The sequence below is a fragment of the Phalacrocorax aristotelis genome, chromosome 1, assembly GCF_949628215.1.
Source record: "Phalacrocorax aristotelis chromosome 1, bGulAri2.1, whole genome shotgun sequence".
NCBI classification, from domain to species: Eukaryota; Metazoa; Chordata; class Aves; order Suliformes; family Phalacrocoracidae; genus Phalacrocorax; species Phalacrocorax aristotelis.
In genome coordinates, this window is record NC_134276.1 from 82367603 (window position 1) to 82386522 (window position 18920).

General features: G+C 43.5%; 1 protein-coding gene across 3 annotated transcripts in view; it reads right to left on the bottom strand.

The window, feature by feature from the left end:
- The window catches only part of ARHGAP6 (Rho GTPase activating protein 6), a 342719-nt gene that overhangs the window by 311668 nt on the left and 12131 nt on the right, over positions 1-18920 (bottom strand). Inside the window, exon 1 of one of the 3 annotated variants that reach the window (XM_075095459.1) lies at positions 5997-6096. The exons of the other annotated variants lie outside the window; for them this stretch is intronic. The gene's annotated coding sequence lies outside the window, so the exon portion shown is untranslated. Of the gene's footprint in view, positions 1-5996; positions 6097-18920 lie in introns of those variants that run through there. 3 annotated transcript variants of the gene reach the window in all.

The following is an 18920-nucleotide window of genomic DNA, read 5'->3' on the forward strand; positions in this document are numbered from 1 at the left end:
AAAAATAGTTCATGTTCATAGCAGCAATGTAGCTATTCACAGTACCTTAAATGCTCTGTTTCACATTTTGAAAAACGAATTTGGAAGCCAAGCTACATAATCCTGTCTCTTTAAGAAATTTTGGATTTGCCCTACTAAATGGCACATACAAACATTAAATATAAATCACATCTGTTGCACTTACCTGGTCATTTTTAATCCTAAAAATGCAAATTTAAGTTGTTTCAGGCAAAGTCACATTGGTGACTGTAGAAAAAAGAGCTGTGTATGGATAAAAATTAAGGGGCAGGCAAATATGGGTGACGCTGTTGTGGGCGTTTGCCTTCTACAGGCAGCTGGAAGTAGCCTCACAATCACAGGCCCTAGTTCTCATGGGGACTTCAGCCACCACGATACTTGCTGAAAAAGCAACATGGCGAGGCAGGCATGATCAAGGAGGTTCCCGCAGAGCACTGAGGATAACTTTTTGACACAGGTGGTGGAGGAGCCAAAAAGGCGAGATGTGGTGCTGCACCTTATATTAACAAACAAAGAAGGTCTGGTTAAGGATGTGAGGGCTGGGGATAGCCTTGGCTGCAGTGACCATGAGATGGTAGAGATCAGGATCCTGTGTGGTAGAAGCAGGGCAACAAGTCAGATTACAACCCTGGAGTTCAGGAGAGCTCACTTGGGCCTCTTCAGAGACCTGCTTGGAGGAATCCCATGGGTTAGGGCTCTAGAAGGTAGGGGGTGTCCAAGAGAGCTGGTCAATATTCAAGTACCACTTCCTCCAACCTCAAGATCAGTGCAACCCTATGAGAAACAAGTCAAGCAAAGGAGCCAGGAGACCTGCATGGATGAGCAGAAAGCTTCTGGAGAAACTCACACGGAAGAAGGAGGTTTACAGTATGTGGAAAAAGGGACTGGCCACTTAGGAGGAATATAGGAACGTTGTCAGGGTATGCAGAGATGCAACGAGCAAGGCCAAGGCCCACTTGGAACTCCATTGGGCGAGGGATGTCGAGGATAACAAGAAGGGCTTCTTCAAATACATCGGTAGTGAAAGAAACACTGGGAAAACTGTGGGCCTGCTGCTGACCGAGGGAGTGCCCTGGTGATGCAGGACGCAGAGAAGGCAAAGTTACTGAATGCCACCTTTGCTTCAGTCTTTACTGCTAAGGCTGGCCCTCAGGCATCCCAGCCACCAGAGGGGAGAGAAGAAATCTGGAGAAAGGAAGACTTCCCTTTGCTTGAGGAGGATTGGGTTAGAGATCACCTAGGCAAACTGGAGCCTCACAAATCCGTGGGCCCCAATGGGAAGCACCCATAAATGCTGAGGGAGCTGGCAGATGTTCTTGCCAAGCCTCTCTCCATCATCTTTGAAAGGTCGTGGAGGACAGGAGAGGTGCCCGAGGACTGGAGGAAAGCAAATGTCACTCCAGTCTTCAAAAAGGGCAAGAAGGAGGACCTGGGAAACTGTAGGCCAGTCAGCCTCACCTCCATCCCCGGAAAGGTGATGGAGCAGTTCATTCTGGAGGTCAGATGACCTCCAGGCATGTAGAGGACAAGAAGGTTATCAGAAGTAGTCAACATGGATTCAACAAGGGGACATCATGCTTGACCAACCTGATAGCCTTCTATAATGGTGTGACTGGCTAGGTAGATGAAGGGAGAGCAATGGATGTTGTTTACCTCGACTTCAGCAAGGCTTTTTACACTGTCTCCCATAACATCCTCACAGGCAAGCTAAGGAAGTGTGGGTTAGATGAGTGGACAGGGAGGTGGATTGAGAACTGGCTCAACAACAGAACTCAGAGAGTTGTGATCAATGCAGCAGAGTCTGTTTAGGGGCCTTTCACTAGTGGTGTTCCCCAGGGCTCTGTGCTGGGTCCAGTCCTGTTCAACATATTCATCAATGACGAAGGGACAGAGTGTACCCTCAGCAAGTTCGCTGATGACACCAAGCTGGGAGGAGTGGCTGATACACCAGAAGGCTGTGCTGCCATCCAGCGAGACCTGGACAGGCTGGAGAGCTGGGCCGAGGGGAACCTCATGAAATTCAACGAGAGCAAGTGCAAGGTCCCGCCGCTGGGGAGGAGCAACCCCATGCACCAGTACAGGCTGGGGGCTGAACTACTGGAAAGCAGCTCTGCTGAGAAGGACCTGGGAGTGCTGGTGGGCAGCTGGCTGACCCTGAGCCAGCAATGTGCCCTTGTGGCCAAGAAGGCCAACGGTATCCTGGGCTGCATGAAAAGGAGTGTGGCCAGCAGGTCGAGGGAGGTTATCCCCCCCTCTACTCTGCCCTGGTGAGGCTGCATCTGGAGTACTGTGTCCAGTTTTGGGCCCCCCAGTTTAAGAAAGACAGGGAACCACTGGAGAGAGTCCAGCGGAGAGAAATGAAGATGATAAGGAGACTGGAGCATCTCTCTTATGAGGAAAGGCTGAGAGACCTGCATTTGTTTAGCCTGGAGAAGGGAAGATTGAGGGGGGATCTTCTCAACGCTTATAAATATCTAAAGGGTGGCTGTCAAAAGGATGGGGCCAAACTCTTTTCAGTGGTGCCCAACAACAGGACAAGGGGCAATGGGCACAAGTTGGAACTCAGGAAGTTCCACTTAAATATGAGAAAAACTTTCTTTCCTGTGAGGGTGCCAGAGCAGTGGCACAGGCCGCCCAAAAAGACTGTGGAGTCTCCTTCTCCGGAAATATTCAAAACCTACCTGGACACAGTCCGGTGCCCCCTGCTCTAGGTGTCCCTGCTCAAGCAGATGGGTTGGACAAGATGATATCCAGAGGTCCCTTCCAACCCCAACCATTCTGTGATACTGTTTCATTGGGCTGTGTAAGCAGTGGCATGGGATAGGGGTGCACTGCAGACACACACGCGCATGCAAGTCACTCCACAGGATGCTCTCATCTGCTCCATCACAGCAAAATGTTGCACACAACTGTTTTAGACTGTTCTCGATACATTCATTAATGTTAATCAGAAGCTCAATGGCGAGGGAGGAAAAACCACATCTGTTTCCTACAAAATCTATGAAGAAAACCCCAAATTCTGTGTTCTCCCCATGGAAGAGGAGCAGTAAGTTCATGAGAAGTCCCCAAACATGCCTCATATCTTTATATGACAGGAAACCTACTTAAATACAAATGCTGACACACTTGTGTGCTCTATCCAAGATGGTTCAGGTCATGAAACAGGCATTTCTCAGCTAAATAGTACACTCATTTTCACAGGACAAACCACAGTTAATCCCATCCAAATGGGAATGTAATCTGTTTGAATAAATAAGAAGTAAAAAGAAGAGGGAAGCCAAAGAATAATGAGTGTTTCTCAGGGCTGTGTGTCACGGCTAGCTGAGTATCTGAAATTGGCGTTGCATCGTTTATACTGTATATTCTGAAAAAGACAAACTGTGCCCTGTAAGACGACACGGTCAAATGTCTTGGGACAAAAGAATCCATGGGTTAAACTGTGATTTTCTACTTGCTGGAGAGTGCTCTTTGAAGTTACTGTGTATTAATTCCTTCTGTAATTGTATTCACACAGGCACGCACACTTGCATTATAAATTTTTCATCTTCTTCTACAGCTCTGAGCATTAGCCACAGCCGGAGCCAGAATGACTGACTCCATGGTACACAGTCTGACTAGTGTAGAGCTTCTTGAGCAGCATGGACTAACCTCTAGTGATGTCCAAATACTGCATTTCTTAATACTTTTTGCTATAACTGCTCAAAATGTTTCAAATGGCTGCAGTGGAGCCTACAATTATATTGCAGATACTCCTACTGCAGAATGATTCTGTATCCCATGCAGAATTTATGGATATTGCAAAACTGAACTGCAGCAGTATAAGTTTCATCTCTAGCACAAAAGCTTCTCGCTGCATAACTTAAAGATAACATATTTGGTACATATAATGAGAAATAAAAGCACAGTGGGTATTAAATGCCTTCCCAACGCTGAGGTATTTGGCTGTATGTCAGTCTGCAATGCTAGCTGTGCTGATGGCAAAGGTTATAGCCCCTGGCCTGCCCTGGCTCCCTGTCATCTCCCCATCACTGGAGATTAATACCTGCCCTGGATTGCTGGCTTGGCTGCTCCCAGGAGTATTCCAGCACCTTTTGGGCAGAAATAGCCACGTTAAGAGAGTGCAGTACTGGAAGCAAACCTGGCTGACTGAGACTTAACAAAAGGTGGGTCCCAGAAGCTGCTCTACTGGCTGCCTGGAGCAGTGCTACACTGGTGGGAGCAGTCCATGAGCAGCTGGGACGAGGACTTCTTCATCCCAGCAAGCTGGAGAGATAATGTGATCACAAGTGAGATGCTAAACCCTATTTCTTTGACATCCCAAAGCATCCCGGGTTTATACCCAAAGACCCTGCACCCCACAGACCTACCGACTTGCACCAAGCCTGCTCTGAGCACCCAACTCTGGAAAGCTCCTGAGTGACTGCAGTGCCAAACTGCAGATCTGGCAGATTTCTTCCATTTATGTATAGCTTTTAAACAAACAACCTTTTAAAAGGTATGAAAGGTAGAATGACCATTCCCAATACATCCTACAATACATCTCCCTGGAGACATCCAAAATCTGCCTCCCTCCCTCCTGCTAGACAGCCCCACCTTCCACACCAGGGTCTCTTCAGAGGCTGGGTTTAGGATGAAGCTATCCTATCCCTGCACCTCCAGTCCTCTACTCCAGTTATTTATTGTTTCTATTTCTCCTTCCCCATGAATATTTGTGAACTAGCTTTTATAACTGTTCCTGCCATTCCAGAAGAAATTTAAGTGGAAACACATGTGATTTTTACCATTTTCCTTTCTGTCACAAGGATCAAAATAGCCACAGGGAAACCGCCCGCAGAGTTATCAGAATCACTTGTCTGCAGTTTGGCAAAGTTCACATGCTGGCAAGTCCTGGAGTTGTCTAACGGCAGAATCTGGAAAACAGTTTTTAGCCTGGCACATTTGGGAGAGAGTCCTCCTGAAATCAAAAGAACTACAGATGTTTTTATCGAAACTTAAATTTTACCAGAACTGGTAATGCATGCATCTTACTTCCTCAGCTATAAAATGTAGCCTCACTTTTTTCTGAAATGTTGACCTTGTGTAACTTCACTCAAAATCTCCCTAAATAATAAGATCTAAAAGCCATTAGAATAACTCATTAATTATATAACTATGTGAAAAGGAATGGAGCCTCCCTTTTTGCTCAGCGGCAATAAAGATACTTAGAGATAGTATAAGGACGCCAGTGCTGCTGCGATCTATATAGGATTCCAAATATGCCTGTAACCAAAATCTCTTTAAAGTACAGCCTGGGTTAAATAAACAAAGACTGATCACAACTGCTGCAAGCAGCAGTGCTCAGCTGAGTTCAGCCGCTGCATATCCAAAGGTCTTGCTGGATGAATTTTCAAACAATGCATTCAAACTCACGACCCTGGACTCTGCTAAAGAAAATTCCCAGGAGACCTCCGAGGTCTGATCCTCCATCACCTCCCTGGGAGGGGAATGTAGAAATTAATGACCTGAAAGTGTAATGCAACAATCTGGAAGAAAATATAAACTATACTGAAAAAAAGTTGTGAAAAACGTAAATAACTACAAACAGCCATAGAGCAACTTTGACAGATATCAAAACCACAGCAGGGGCAGGGGAGGAGGGGAAGGGAAGAAAATAAAATTGTAGTATCGAATGACAGCACATAATAAGCCAAAGAAAAACTTTGTTGAAAATGGATATAAAACTCCGTGCACATACTGTGAAATTGTGCTGCTGTAGCCAAACTGGGGACCAAACTACATGAGAAAATAAGCCAAGAGTTGACAGTACTCCCTACTCAGAAGGGCTGTGCTGCTTAACACGTTGTTCAAGTACACTTATTATCTAGAAGAATGAAATACTAAAAGAAGTACTCTTTCCTTAGCAGCCAAAAGCACAGATTGTGCAAAGATCACTTAAAACAAAGAAAAGCCTTCTTTTATTTTTCAGTATCAGTGCTTACCATGGCCCCAGACAGCCCAAAAGCAACAAGGGAAATTCTTCCTTCAGTTTCAGTTGTTGCATATACAGACAACTGCAGCCTCTTGCTAGGTGAGCAGAACGACAAGTTCATTGACTTGTGTCCTTCTTAGCACACAGGCTGTGGTCTCATGGGATATCTAGACAAAAGTTGTGTCTATACTGCCTGCTTGGCCAGCCCCAGCCTGGGGCTCACACTCTGCTATGCACAGTACTATGTCATGAACCCAAAACAGAACCCCTCACTTTTCCCTGCAGTCCCCGGTAGCCCAGAGGACCAGTTTCAGAAATGCACTAAGGGCAGACCAGTGAGCCATAGTCACAGAAACAATGCTTGAGGCGTGGCTAAGGATTCCCAAGCTCTTTCTTCTCAGCACCCAGATGCACTGCTCCTTCACTTTATTTTTGGGATACAGGAGAGAGCGAGGCCCTCCCCAACCCAGTGCCAGCTGTGTCAGAGCGCCTTAGGGGACACAGGCAACTCTGAGCATAGGGGACACCCACACCCACGCAGCTGATCCCCAGGAGGCAGCACAGCGTGATTTTTCATCCCATCCATCCCTGCCACTTCCTTGCTTACTTCACAGCTGACTTGGGTACAAGCACAGAAGTGATTCACTTGCTGAAAGTTCTTAAGCCTCGGGTGTTCCTAGCCACGTGCTGGAAGAGAAACTCACGGTCATGACATTTTGGAATAAAAGCAAAACAGATGGAAGAAGGGAGGGCACAAGGATGAGGAAAATACACAAACGCTGCATGATTTCTTTGCATCTTTTGCATTCCATCTTTATAGTGGAAAGACATAAGCACAATGGCACCCATACTTACTCCTTCTCAAAATATACTGCTACTTGATAGCTGAAGATGAGAAAGAGAAGAAATAATGAGGGCCAGGTATGGTTTGCATCCAAGGATTCTGAACAATCGAGGTATGAGTGACTGACAAGATGGATAACTATGGCTTTTACTTATTTTATTTCTAAATAGATCTATTTAGACAAGCAGATAAGTGGTTATAACTCAGCTACAGTGTATGACATCCTGTGCTGGTTTTGGCTGAGAAGGGGTTAATTCTCCTCACTGTGGGGGTCGGCTACCTTTCCAGCTTCCCGCGCTCTGCCGCGTGGCCGGGGGGGGGGCTGGGAGGGGCGGGGCCATGGTGGGGGCGGCTGACCCCGACTGGCCAATGGCAGGTTCATTCCATACCATGTGACACCATGGCCAATATATTGAGGGGGGGCAGTGGCAGCGCGGGGGCGGCGCGGCGTCGGGTCGGCGAGCGGCTGCGGCGCGTGCGGTTTGTTCCGGCGGTTCGTTCCCCCTCCCCCTCTCCCCTCCCTTCCCCCCTCCCCCGGGGCTTTGCGCCTCTCGTTGTTCTCCTTTACATTGCATTTCTACTGTTGTTTCTTTTAATTTTAATTATTAAACTGTTCTTATCCCAACCCACGAGCGTTACCCTTCTGATTCTCTCCCCCATCTACCGGTGGGGGAGTGAGCGAGCGGCTGTGTGGGGCTGAGCTGCCGCTAAACCGCGACACATCCTTAGCACCCAGAAAATTTCTCCAAAAGAATAAACAATAAACTTTTAGAATGTGAAAATCTTATTTCTATAATTCTTATGTTTTCATATTGTATTAAAAGAATTTGTATTAAATTCAAACAGTACTCATCTGCTGATGAAGTTTAGGAGAACTGGAGAACGCACTGCCTAAGGACCTGTAGGATGTATCAAAGTGATAAACCAGCAAACTGGTTTGCTCAGTCACAAACTACTTTGCCGATAATAAAGAGCATTTTCTTCAGTTCTGCCCAGTTCAAGAACTAGTTCATTTAAAGGCTGAGGAACTGATTGGGGGAAAGGATTTTTTTCCCCCCTCCAAATCTATAAAAACTTGGCAGAGGAGGCTGATACAGCTCTAAAATCTGATAGAAATGGAAACTAAGAAGAGTTGTTCAGACACCTACTGTGTCCTACCTACAGATACTGTCCAGGTTTTCTAACAAGTTAATAATTCCCTTAGTGTAGACACAAAGCACGCCTTGCTTTTTCAAATGTCCAATGTACCTGAGGTAGGCTGAACACACACTAGTGCATTTTGCAGTCTAATTTCATGTAAAAGCGATTCTGTTCACATGCTCCAAGGCTGCTCCAGGATCTGAACCCAAGCTCAGTGAGTGCAGGTAATAAACAAAGTTGTTTCAACGCACACCCCTGATCCAAATAAAAATGATAATTTTAATGCACATATAGCCTTGTTTAAGTGATTGATAATTCCCTTAGTTTCAACAGCAAAACAGACACTCTTCAGTGCTTCTCATATATGTAACTCAGTATTATTTAAATAATTTTATAACACTGATTTTCTGCCTCATGAACCGAATTCCAGGAAGACGTCACCACGAGTAAAATATGACCACATGCTGCATACACCATTCACCACTTATAAAAGGAGTATGTATGCAGTTTGTCAGTCTGAATAGCAAAAGAAGCACCAAATTAAGGGAAAGATTATATTGCCATTGACACTCAACACATGAAACAACTATCAATCAATACAAATCAATCTTGCAAGCAAAATAACTATGAAATACAATCTGAAAAGTTTTACATCAAATCCCTTGCTTACTAATTAAATACATGTTTAAAAGCAGTGATTAAAATCACTTCAGCTAACCAGCCTGGACTGCAAATCCGAACATGATTTAAAGGACTACTAATAAAAATATAACTGAAGACCCAGACCAGAAGCAGACAAGGGGTTATAACTCAGCTACAGACAGCATATGACATTCTTAGCACCCGGAAAAAAATCCCCAAAAGATTAAATAACAAACTCTGAGAATGCCAAAAGCATCTGAGGACAAAACACAACAGAATATGTTAGTTCTTTCTAGTTTACTGTAAATTACTCTTAATGAAATTGCAGGTGCTATTCACCTTGTCTATATTTTCCAGATAAATTTTACAGGTTTGGTGACATTGGTGACATTCTTCTCTCCTGCTTCATTAAAGGGAATTTTGCTTGCCTCAATACCCACAGCACATGTCTGCAGCTACATTTATTTTAGCAATGTGATTGAGGCAAAGTTTGGATGTTTACTGACCCGTGATGGCCAAGAAAGCTTTATAAAAGCGTTTTAGTGAGAGCCCCCAAATCACCTCAAATTAGCTACATCTTCTCTGTGAGTCTGTTCCTTACTCCTGAGGGCTGTTCGCAGCCCAGAGTTATATTATCCTAAAGAAATTAAACCCATTTTTAAGAGTCATGGGTGAATGCATTCTCACAAAGAAAGTGATCCCTGATTCAACTGAGCTCTGAAAGCCAACTGGGGACCTCAAGGGAACATGAGGATGGGAAATGGGGGAGGACACTTCACCTATCACTATCATTAGCCACGGAAGCATTTTGAATCATCTTAATGGAGCAGAGCCCAATCATCTGAAGCAGAGTGGAAACAAGATACAGAAGACATTGAAGAGAGACTGAAAATTTTTCAGATTAAAACTAAAAGAGCCCTGGCCTTCTGAAGGCCCATATTTATACATATTGTGCTGAAGTGGGTGGAATTTTAATCATTTCATTTGCAGCTCACCATTTACCAAGCCAAACAAAACAACAACAAAAAAGCGACTGCAACAACTCCACATTTCCACATATGTACAGAAATGTAACAAACTGTTATTTTTTGAGCATTCCCAGAATTCTGACCTGGATGGACCAGCTTAAAAAAAACAAAAACCATCCTCCTCCTCCTTCAGCCTCAGCATTTTGACAGTTGATACATGCAATCCTGTACGAGAGGCCACCTAACAAGAACACAAATCTTGCAAATGTAAGCATTCAGAACTGAAAGCTTTTGATTATAAAATTGCTTGTATCACTTTGATGCTAAACTCAAGTGGGAAGTAGTCATTAATTATATAGTCACAAAGAATTTCTACAGCATGATGCTCTATGCAATTTTTTCTATAACTCTGAAAATATGACTGTTTTTGCTGGAACAAGCAGTGGATACACAGTCACATGCAAAAATGAAAAGTACTTGTGAAAGTCACATAATAAAACCAGTTACATGGTGCTTTCTTCCTAATAAATAGAAAAGCCCTAAGGATTTAAGAGATAGCCAATCTAAATCTTCAGCTAAATCAGCTCTGTGGAGTACTCCTCCAGCGACCGATTCAGGAGCTCATCTGCACCCTTGGGTCCAGCTGATTCTTGACCCTACCCAGGGGCAGGACCTGGGCTTGCACCAGACCGGCTTCTCCCACTCCCTTGCCTCGTTGCTTCTACATGAAGGGACAAGAGTTACGTACAAAGGAAGCAAGATTCAACCTATTCACATGGCTTCTTTACCTCATCAGATGGGGATCGGCTCCTCAGCACATCCAAAAGTGGCCCTTACACATTGAGACACACCACGCACACGTCTCAGCTGGCTGGTCAGTACTTGGCAAGCCAAAGCTCCTCTTCCTATGCTAGAATGGCACTGGATAGGAAGATCTGAAGCTAATTTACTAAACACAAGCTTAAAGAAGACTTTGGAGGAAAATATTATGCTCTAGAGCTTCCTCAGATGTGAGGCCAATAATGAATTTTTATTTTTGTCCAGTTTTCACACATACTATTTGGCCTGCCAAAGCCAAATGTGGGAAACATTTTGTCCTTTATTTCAAATGTACACAGATTATTCATGCACGAAACTATACAAGAACATACATATGTGCAAGGAATATATTTGCAATGTTATACAGGGGTAGTTCTTTTAAACCTTATCTTTTCAGCTGCATATTTGTTTCTGATGGCAGCATACAGAGATGAAATTATGTTTATATGGAAACATCAAAATGAGTGATGGCCTTCAATTCAAGGGACGCTTAAAAACATACATCCACATAAATTCAATTACGTAGCATCAATATAAATGCCCAGCACTTACAAATAAAATCTTCTCATAAATTTGTGTTGCCCAATAAAACCTCAGTTCACCTATTCATTCTGGATATACATAAAATGTACACTTTTTGTATCAATTTTATCTCTTTTTTATCCTTCTGCTGGGAGCAGAGGAGGACAGAATATAATATTGCTTGTATATATAAAGACAAAATAATTCATGTGCTGCTGAATGCTACTTCTAACATGAATGACATGTCAACTGCCTGCTTCCGAAGCGTGGTAAGGCATCTAAGTGAAGAAATGCCACACACCATACAAAAATGACTAAAATATTATGTCACGAATGCTATCTTATAAATGTATTCATGTGTTAGTTCACCAGTTGCATACAGCGTAACAGATGTGCTGATAATCATACACATTTGTAATTTCTTTCCCATTCAGTATATTGGGTTAAGTCATAAGAGCCACACACTTTCTAAATGAACATTGCCTACTCCTCTCGCAATACGAACGAGTCTCTCTGTGAAGATCTAAGCCACGAAGTACTGAGTCATCTAAAGAGCAAAGAAAAATAATGAAGTGAAAGAAGTCTCGAAATTAAACACGCCTGTAGATGTAGAAAGTCTGGAAGGAGGCAGATCGAATCTCACACAAAAGATCATCAAGAGACTTATGCAGGGACATAGTGGAGTCAGACACGGCATTGCCTTTGGAAGTAAAATATAGCAGTGATTGATGGGACAGCTTAAACAAATATTCACAGCAAACCAAAATTTCCAAAATGTTTTTTAAAGAAATACGGTAAATATGAAACAGTGTCAAGTGAAAACAAATCGGGTCCTTATCTTGCTGGCGCAGTTGACATTGTATTACAGCTTCCCAGCAGGTGTTCGTGTTAGATTAGGCATGGTAAGATCTAATAAATACAGTCCTCCCTACTACGGGAAGGCAAATTAACTGAAAAAACAAACTCCAATCATAGACAGAAATAAATACCGTCAAGCGGAGACCACAACAGAGTCCTGACGGACAGCATCATACTATAAGATTTTTTGATGGAATATTAGTTTTCGTTTTATTAAAATAAACACATGTATTAAGAAAGGACCATGTGTTGTGATTCCCTGACAAAAAAATTACATTGCTTCAGTCCCAAAACAGACACCAGGATACCCTCTATTATTTCAGTATGAAAGACCGTATTTCCTTCGTGAGCATTACATGACCAACCCTAATTTTAAAGCTGACTTATTTGTGACCTTTTCCTGTTAGGAAGAGCATGGTGTTTACACATCTGTTGAAACACCATACCATTTGCAAAGTCATATTTAATTGATTCCATAAGATGTTAAGACATGTTTTAAGCAAGACCACCACTGATAAAGAAACCGTGCCAATTAAAATCAGTGTGATGCTTGATAAAGCTTCGTGTTCGTTGGCCATACCAACCTCTCTAGTTTTAAGAAAAAAATAAATAGCAGAACTGGATAAAGTCTCTGATTTTCTGACTAGAAATACTTCTCTCACAGACTAGTGCCTTGCATTTTGCAAAACAATCAAAGCACAGCGCTTTGAAATCTAGCACATTCTAGGAGGATAAAGGCACCATAAATATTCATCAATTCTGCATGTGAACGCTTCTCTCCTACTATGTCTATGAGCAGACTTGAAGCCCAGGATCAGAAATCAGTCAAAAGCTGACATAGATGCCTTTTTCAAGTAGTTCAAAGAGACTCATCAATAAAGATGAAATACATGTTTTAGTTAATTCTAAGATTCACCTTGATAAAAGCCATTTAAGATGAGGGTAAGATTTAAAATCTTGCACGTCAAATATCCACTGAAGAGTAGAATTTTTCTTTTCCTATTTACGGGATTGCATATGTTTAAGAGAAGAAGAGTGAAAAGTGCTTTTACATGTCTTAATGCTGAGAGCATATTCCTGTTGCCCTAATTTCAAACCTACTATTTTCCTGGATGTCCCAAACTCCATCACTTCTACTCTTTCAGTGAAAGAAGCTATTTTAGAAGCATAGCTCAGCCGCCTCCTCCCAGGCGGTGGTTTTAACACCAGGCAAAGCACACCTTTACAACTCAGCCGAGCAGGGGGAAAAGGTGGAAGAGCAGCTTACTGGGTACCTTAACTCACACCTGCCTCCGATCAGGGACTTTCAAGACAGCTTTGAACAGACCCCATAGGTGAGACAGCACACGCAGTGCATGTGGGCACTTCAGAGAGCCCGTGGGTCACAGGGCATCCCGCAGGACAGGGGGATGTGTACCCCAGGCAGGTACAGCCGCCTCACCAGTGCCACCCATATTGCAGAGCAACCCTGTGTGGTGGCTAAGCCTGGGCGTACAGAACTGCCCCATGAGTTGCAACTGCTGCTCAGGGAAGATTTCTGTGTATTTACCTCCAACACAACAAATTTAGAGCTGTCAAGGCAGGCTTCACTGCATCTGCCACTTGGTCCTTTGTACTGTCCTTTTATGAGATGTTTGTTCAGGTAAAGGTAAATCATTAGATCCCTCTTGGTAATGGCTAACTACCAGGGCTAACTTTCACTTCTGTGAAAGCCACCTGTGCCCTAACAAAGCTGAAATATTGAACTGTTGCCTGTTCCACTCGCAACTTCTCACACAAAGATCTAACCAAGTCACAGAAATACCCATCTTCCAGGGCAAAAGATACAAATTAATTAATCTCCTCAAGTGACAAGGTCGCCAATAATTAAAGTCACGTTCCTGAACTTGCATGTCCAAGTAAGAGATGTGGCCTCTTAAATGGAGAATGAGTCTTCAGCTTCTGGTGGTTTTGCTATGCTTTTTTCTTTCCTTTTTTTTTCCAGTACTAAAAAGTGGCCACTGAAAAAACAATTTTCACTCAAGTAAGTTTGTCTCCCATCAAAGCAAGTTCTCCCAGAAGTTAACCCCTGGTTTGGGGAGGATAATACAGTTCTGGGGGGCACGAGGATCAGGACCAGGAACTGTACCATGCAACCTTGGCTATAATATCCAACAACTTCCTTGTGAGATGTTATTAACCACTATACAAGGCGGAAGCTTGACAGTCTGTCTCCAAAAAGGTATTGAACAGAGACCATGGAAAGACCTGGCCAAATGAAACACAGCACCGTGCTTCAGGGTGCACTTCTGCTTATCGGGGGCTGACGTGCTGAATAAGACAAAAGCTGTGCCCCACATGCTGCTGTGGTCCAGTACTGGGTATGGGCAGGAACGGAGCTCCAGGCAGTGAAGCTCCTCCAGAGTACTGAGTGTGGTTGAAGGTTGGTTTGGCCTTCTCAGACAGAAATAATAAAGAAGGTATTTAGAGACAAGGCTTACAATTAGTGCTGCTGACAGAGTAACAGTTGAGAAGTAGTTAAATGGTCATAACAAACAGGTAAGAAACTCAGATGTGCATGGTTAGCAAGACTGCAGGAGGCTCAGCACAACTGTTATGTATAAACAACTGGCAACCACTTTCTCCTACCTCATCTGCACCTTTATTAAAGCACTGGCTCGAAAACTCAGTGTTTTCAGATAGTATTACAGAGCTAAATTTCAAGGCAAACATATGTAAACACCTGTTAGGTAAGTGTTAATAATTCACAGCAAGATGCCAGCTTTCCATTAAGACATTTAATATGCAAAGAAAACGTTGCAAAAGGTCCTTGGAATAAAATAAATAACTTTCAAATGAAAGGAATTACATAGCTGATCTGTACTGTTCACCAAGACTTTCCTTTTGCTGATTTTAAAAAATAAAAAAGATGTGTCTGCTTAGAGTTTAAATGTGTGTACTTAAAACCATACACATAACTTCCTCCCTTTCTGACGATGATGCCTCTGTGTTTGCCAGCTGAAGGTATCACCATGGGAGCAATAGCTGAACTTGGTTTTATGCTTCATTTCCAGCTAATCTCACTCATAAACATGTCAAACTCCTTTCACAGCACAAGCATGATCCAATACCCCAGTAAGGTTTAGCATGTGCTAATGAAACAAACTTAGATACTGTAGAGATAAAAGCAGACTGATACTTAAATCCATTTACTTTTCATTTATTATTACTATGGTTTCCCAGTACTTGGCACCCTCTCCTCAAGACATCATTAGGTTTTATAAGATTTCTTAGTCACTGCAGGACCACGGCTGCACTACTTTGGGACCCAAGCAGACCCAATGCAGCAGCCCTGCACCACACTGGCTTCCCAGCTTAGACCAGGTATCTTTACACCATGCTCCACTGTGCATCTAGACATACTCTCCAAGATGTGGGGAAAATCTAATGCCTGTGGAAAGGGAGGGAGGAAGACAACAAAGGTCTGTATATGCAGTATTCCTCCTATCACCTACCTCCAGCCAGGAGGTAAAAGAAGTTATACACAAATTATCAACACACAGCCTTTTCAATACAAAACCCAGTCAGAAATCCTATGCAGACATCTATCTTCTCAATGGCTGTGGCTTTTCTCGCCTTTCCAATGCAATGCTGCTCTACTTATATTCATCCAGAATGCTCTGCAAAGACTATTTGGCTTTGATCATGTCTCCCTTCTCTGTGTAGACTTCCATTGCATCTCAGCCTGCTATTACATTGAACACTAAACACATCCTTTTTCTAACTAGTCCCATCCCCTCCATCATCGTCAGCTACTGCCTATGTTCATTCTACCACGTCGGGTCTCTGTTACCCAATTTTGTGCACTGGGAACTTCACTGCTCCCCTCATTCTTGAAGACATTGCCCCTAAATATCTGTATTACCAACTTACTACTCCCATGGCTTAAGACTCCCTAAAACTTTGCAAGGGCAAAACATTTGTTTGCTGAGGCCACTAAATATCATAGAACAGTCTCTGTTCAATCCCTGGTACAACTGTGTCAGCCATCCCAGTCCTTCCTCCCCAAATCTTTCCTGCTCTCCCCAGCAGGGCTTCTCAGTCTCTCTGTTTGCAAAGGCTGCGCCACTCTGAGTTAGATCCAGCACAAGAAGAGCTCCTGCTTTCCTACAAATGCTTTGGTCCTATTTTAATTAAGGGGCCAGTCACCCTCTAGCACAACAGTATCGTTATTAAATGCCTTCATCTCAACCAAAGGACTGTATTTCAAAAAACTGTCAAGAAGCCAGAAATAAATAATTCACTGCAGGAATCTCATTCTTTTCAACTGTAATTCAAGTGACATCTTAAGCCTGCTATCTTCAGCTCCAGAAAAGGTATATGGCTAAATCTCACGCTGCATGCTAAGTCCAAGTAGCCGGACTTGGTCCAGAAGAAGGGTCTCCGTGAGCTCAAAGCACTTAGGAAAGGTGTCCTGCCACCTGAGACCATAAGAGACTGTGTAGCCACCTCAACTGTAGTATGGCCATACCACATCTCTGTTCCCACGGCTCTATTTCCAGGGTGCAACAACTCTTCAACCTGCCAAGCAATGAGTGTGCACTCTGTTCCCTACTCCAGTCATCTGGATTCAGAACACATGATGTAAAAGCTGCCATTTATGGAGCACAGGCAATATGGATCATGCAGTATCAGCCCCTTTATCTCTACCCACTCCTCCTGCAGTGGCACCTCACTGGCACTGCTGGGGCTGCAGCCTTCAGCAGCCTTGGGGATACAGGAAGGATTTCCTCCATAGAAAGCAAGACAATATCCAGCTTCCAGCCAGCTTCTCAGAGAGATTCCCAGGCATCCAAGCCCTCGAATCCAGCATCTAAACATCAAGGAGCTTTGTTCCTAAAAGACTCCCAGAGAGGAAGCTCTGTTTGAAAAATACAGCTCTGCAGCATAGCTCCCCAAGCCAGCTATCAGAGGGACAGGAGGAGTTGCCAAAGAACAGCAGATCTTTTCTTTTTAATTCTGGCACTTATGCCAGATGCCACCCTCCACAGGATCTGCAATCACAATTTCATTTACCATCAGAGTGTATAAACTGGATGCTACTGGATTAAAGAAATAAAGTGCACACATTCGGAATTTAATAATGCACTGATACAGCCCCAGGACATGTTTCTAAAAAAACAAGCAGCTATGCTGTCACAAGCTGAAAAAAACAAATGATATAGAAGGCAAATACAATACAGCAAGTTGTGCTAAAGCACACAGTAATCACCATAAAGCAAGCACAAACAAAACATGAACAATATTTACAGAGACAACTTGAAAGTGCTACTGAAATGAGAAACAGGTCAAGAATACATGTGGACAAGACTTAAGACCCCTTTACTGCTAAAAATGGTATTCAGCTGTGTGGAAGACCTCGTCATTACAGAAAACTTCCTCTGGGAAGGAAGAAGAAAGGAAGGAGGTTCTAATTACTATAACAAAAAGCAAGGATATAAAAGCTCTAGAGTAAGATTTCAAAAACTATCTCAATGATATAGGAACTCAAGGTTCGTCTTCCCAAGTAAGTCAGAGGCTTCAGAAATTCTCATCACTAGAGATAACGGTGAGAACTATTCAAGGACTGCAACGCACCACGGCATCCAGTAAGGACCACGCACCACTGGTCCAACACCGACCTTTCATCTTACCAAACTGCACCAGAGGTGGGAGCTCCTCTGAGGGCCAGGTGGCACAGCAGGCACAGTCCGAAACGCAGAGCAGCCCCAGGACAGCACCTCGGGCACAGCGCTCCTGGGAGGAAACAGGACGTCACAATGTGAGTGAGACAGGGCAGGGATGTGCAAGCACGAGTCAAAGCTCTCCTGTTCCCAGCGGTGGTTGCGCTTCAGCAGCAATCCTGTTTTCCAGCCCTAATGATGTTTTACTTCAACATTAATTTCTTATGCTGTTTTGGTCTTCTCCCCGTCTTTATCTCCTTTTATTTGAACCATGCAGCTGTAATCTACGGTCACCTTTCTTCTCTTTTTATTTTCTTGTCCATCATTCAAGGAAAAAAGTACTTCTTGAGACTGCAAAAGGTTATGACCCCAAGCCATCAAGGCTTCATTCTACTGTGGGCAAGATCCTTCTGGCAGCCCAATTTTGTACTCGATGCTGGAGGCCACACCTGCTTGACAAAACCTCTGCCACCTAAATGCAGGCTTGCCAAAATTGTTTCTCAAGAGGAAGGAGAAGAGATAGGAGATCAGATGCTGGCCAACATACTCCAGAAGCTCAAAAAAGCCCACCGCTGCATTGTAAATGGCAGCAGATTATGCCCTCTGCTCCTTTTAAATAACAGCATGGAAGCATTTAGTTCAGCAAGCCAATTTGGTACCAGCTTTTTCTGGGCCGTGTGGCCCCACCTGCCTATTCCAGTTTAGTTTAGCTTTGACTGATCCCAGTTACATAACTGTACCGTTAAGCTCATAAGTTGTAAGGTCAATATCAGGTTAAACTGTGGCTTTATAAGACAATACAGGCAAAGCCTGAACTGTCCTACTGCCACACCTATTTTTCTGTGTATCTGATGTAATTCCCAGCTCAAAGCTCAGCAGGAGATTTCCTTTCCTTCTCGCATACCTCTTCAATTTTTTTCCTTCTTCTGTTTCTCTCCCAGATTATTTTTACTTTTATGATACACTCAGGAAGATGACAGAAATGGAAGTGAGAAAAGCTAAATTGACAGGAACGCTTCTGTATCATCATTTTACTACAGGCATTTAATTGAAGTGTTTTAGGCAGCACATCATATGGCCTGTAATGAGCACACTGAACTATCACGAAATGGGGGATGAAAAGATAATGATGTTTTACCAAATGTTCAATATTTTTAAATCTAAAGTGAAATAACCCACAAAAGCAGACAGAGCTCAACTTCAGAGCAGGCCTGTTCTGGTGGCATGTTGTCCTGAAGGTAGATACCTTAAAAGCCCTGGGCTCCCTCGTGCTAGAATATGCAGGCAGGCTTGGTTAAATGAGCTGGCAGGAAACCTACCCGGCAAGTGGTTACTGAAACTTCCCTGCCAGTCAAGATCATGCCAAATCCCTGCTGAACTTCTGCAAGAGTACTGTCAAGCTGTCTCTGCAAAACATTTGTATTTGAAAAGGGTTTGGT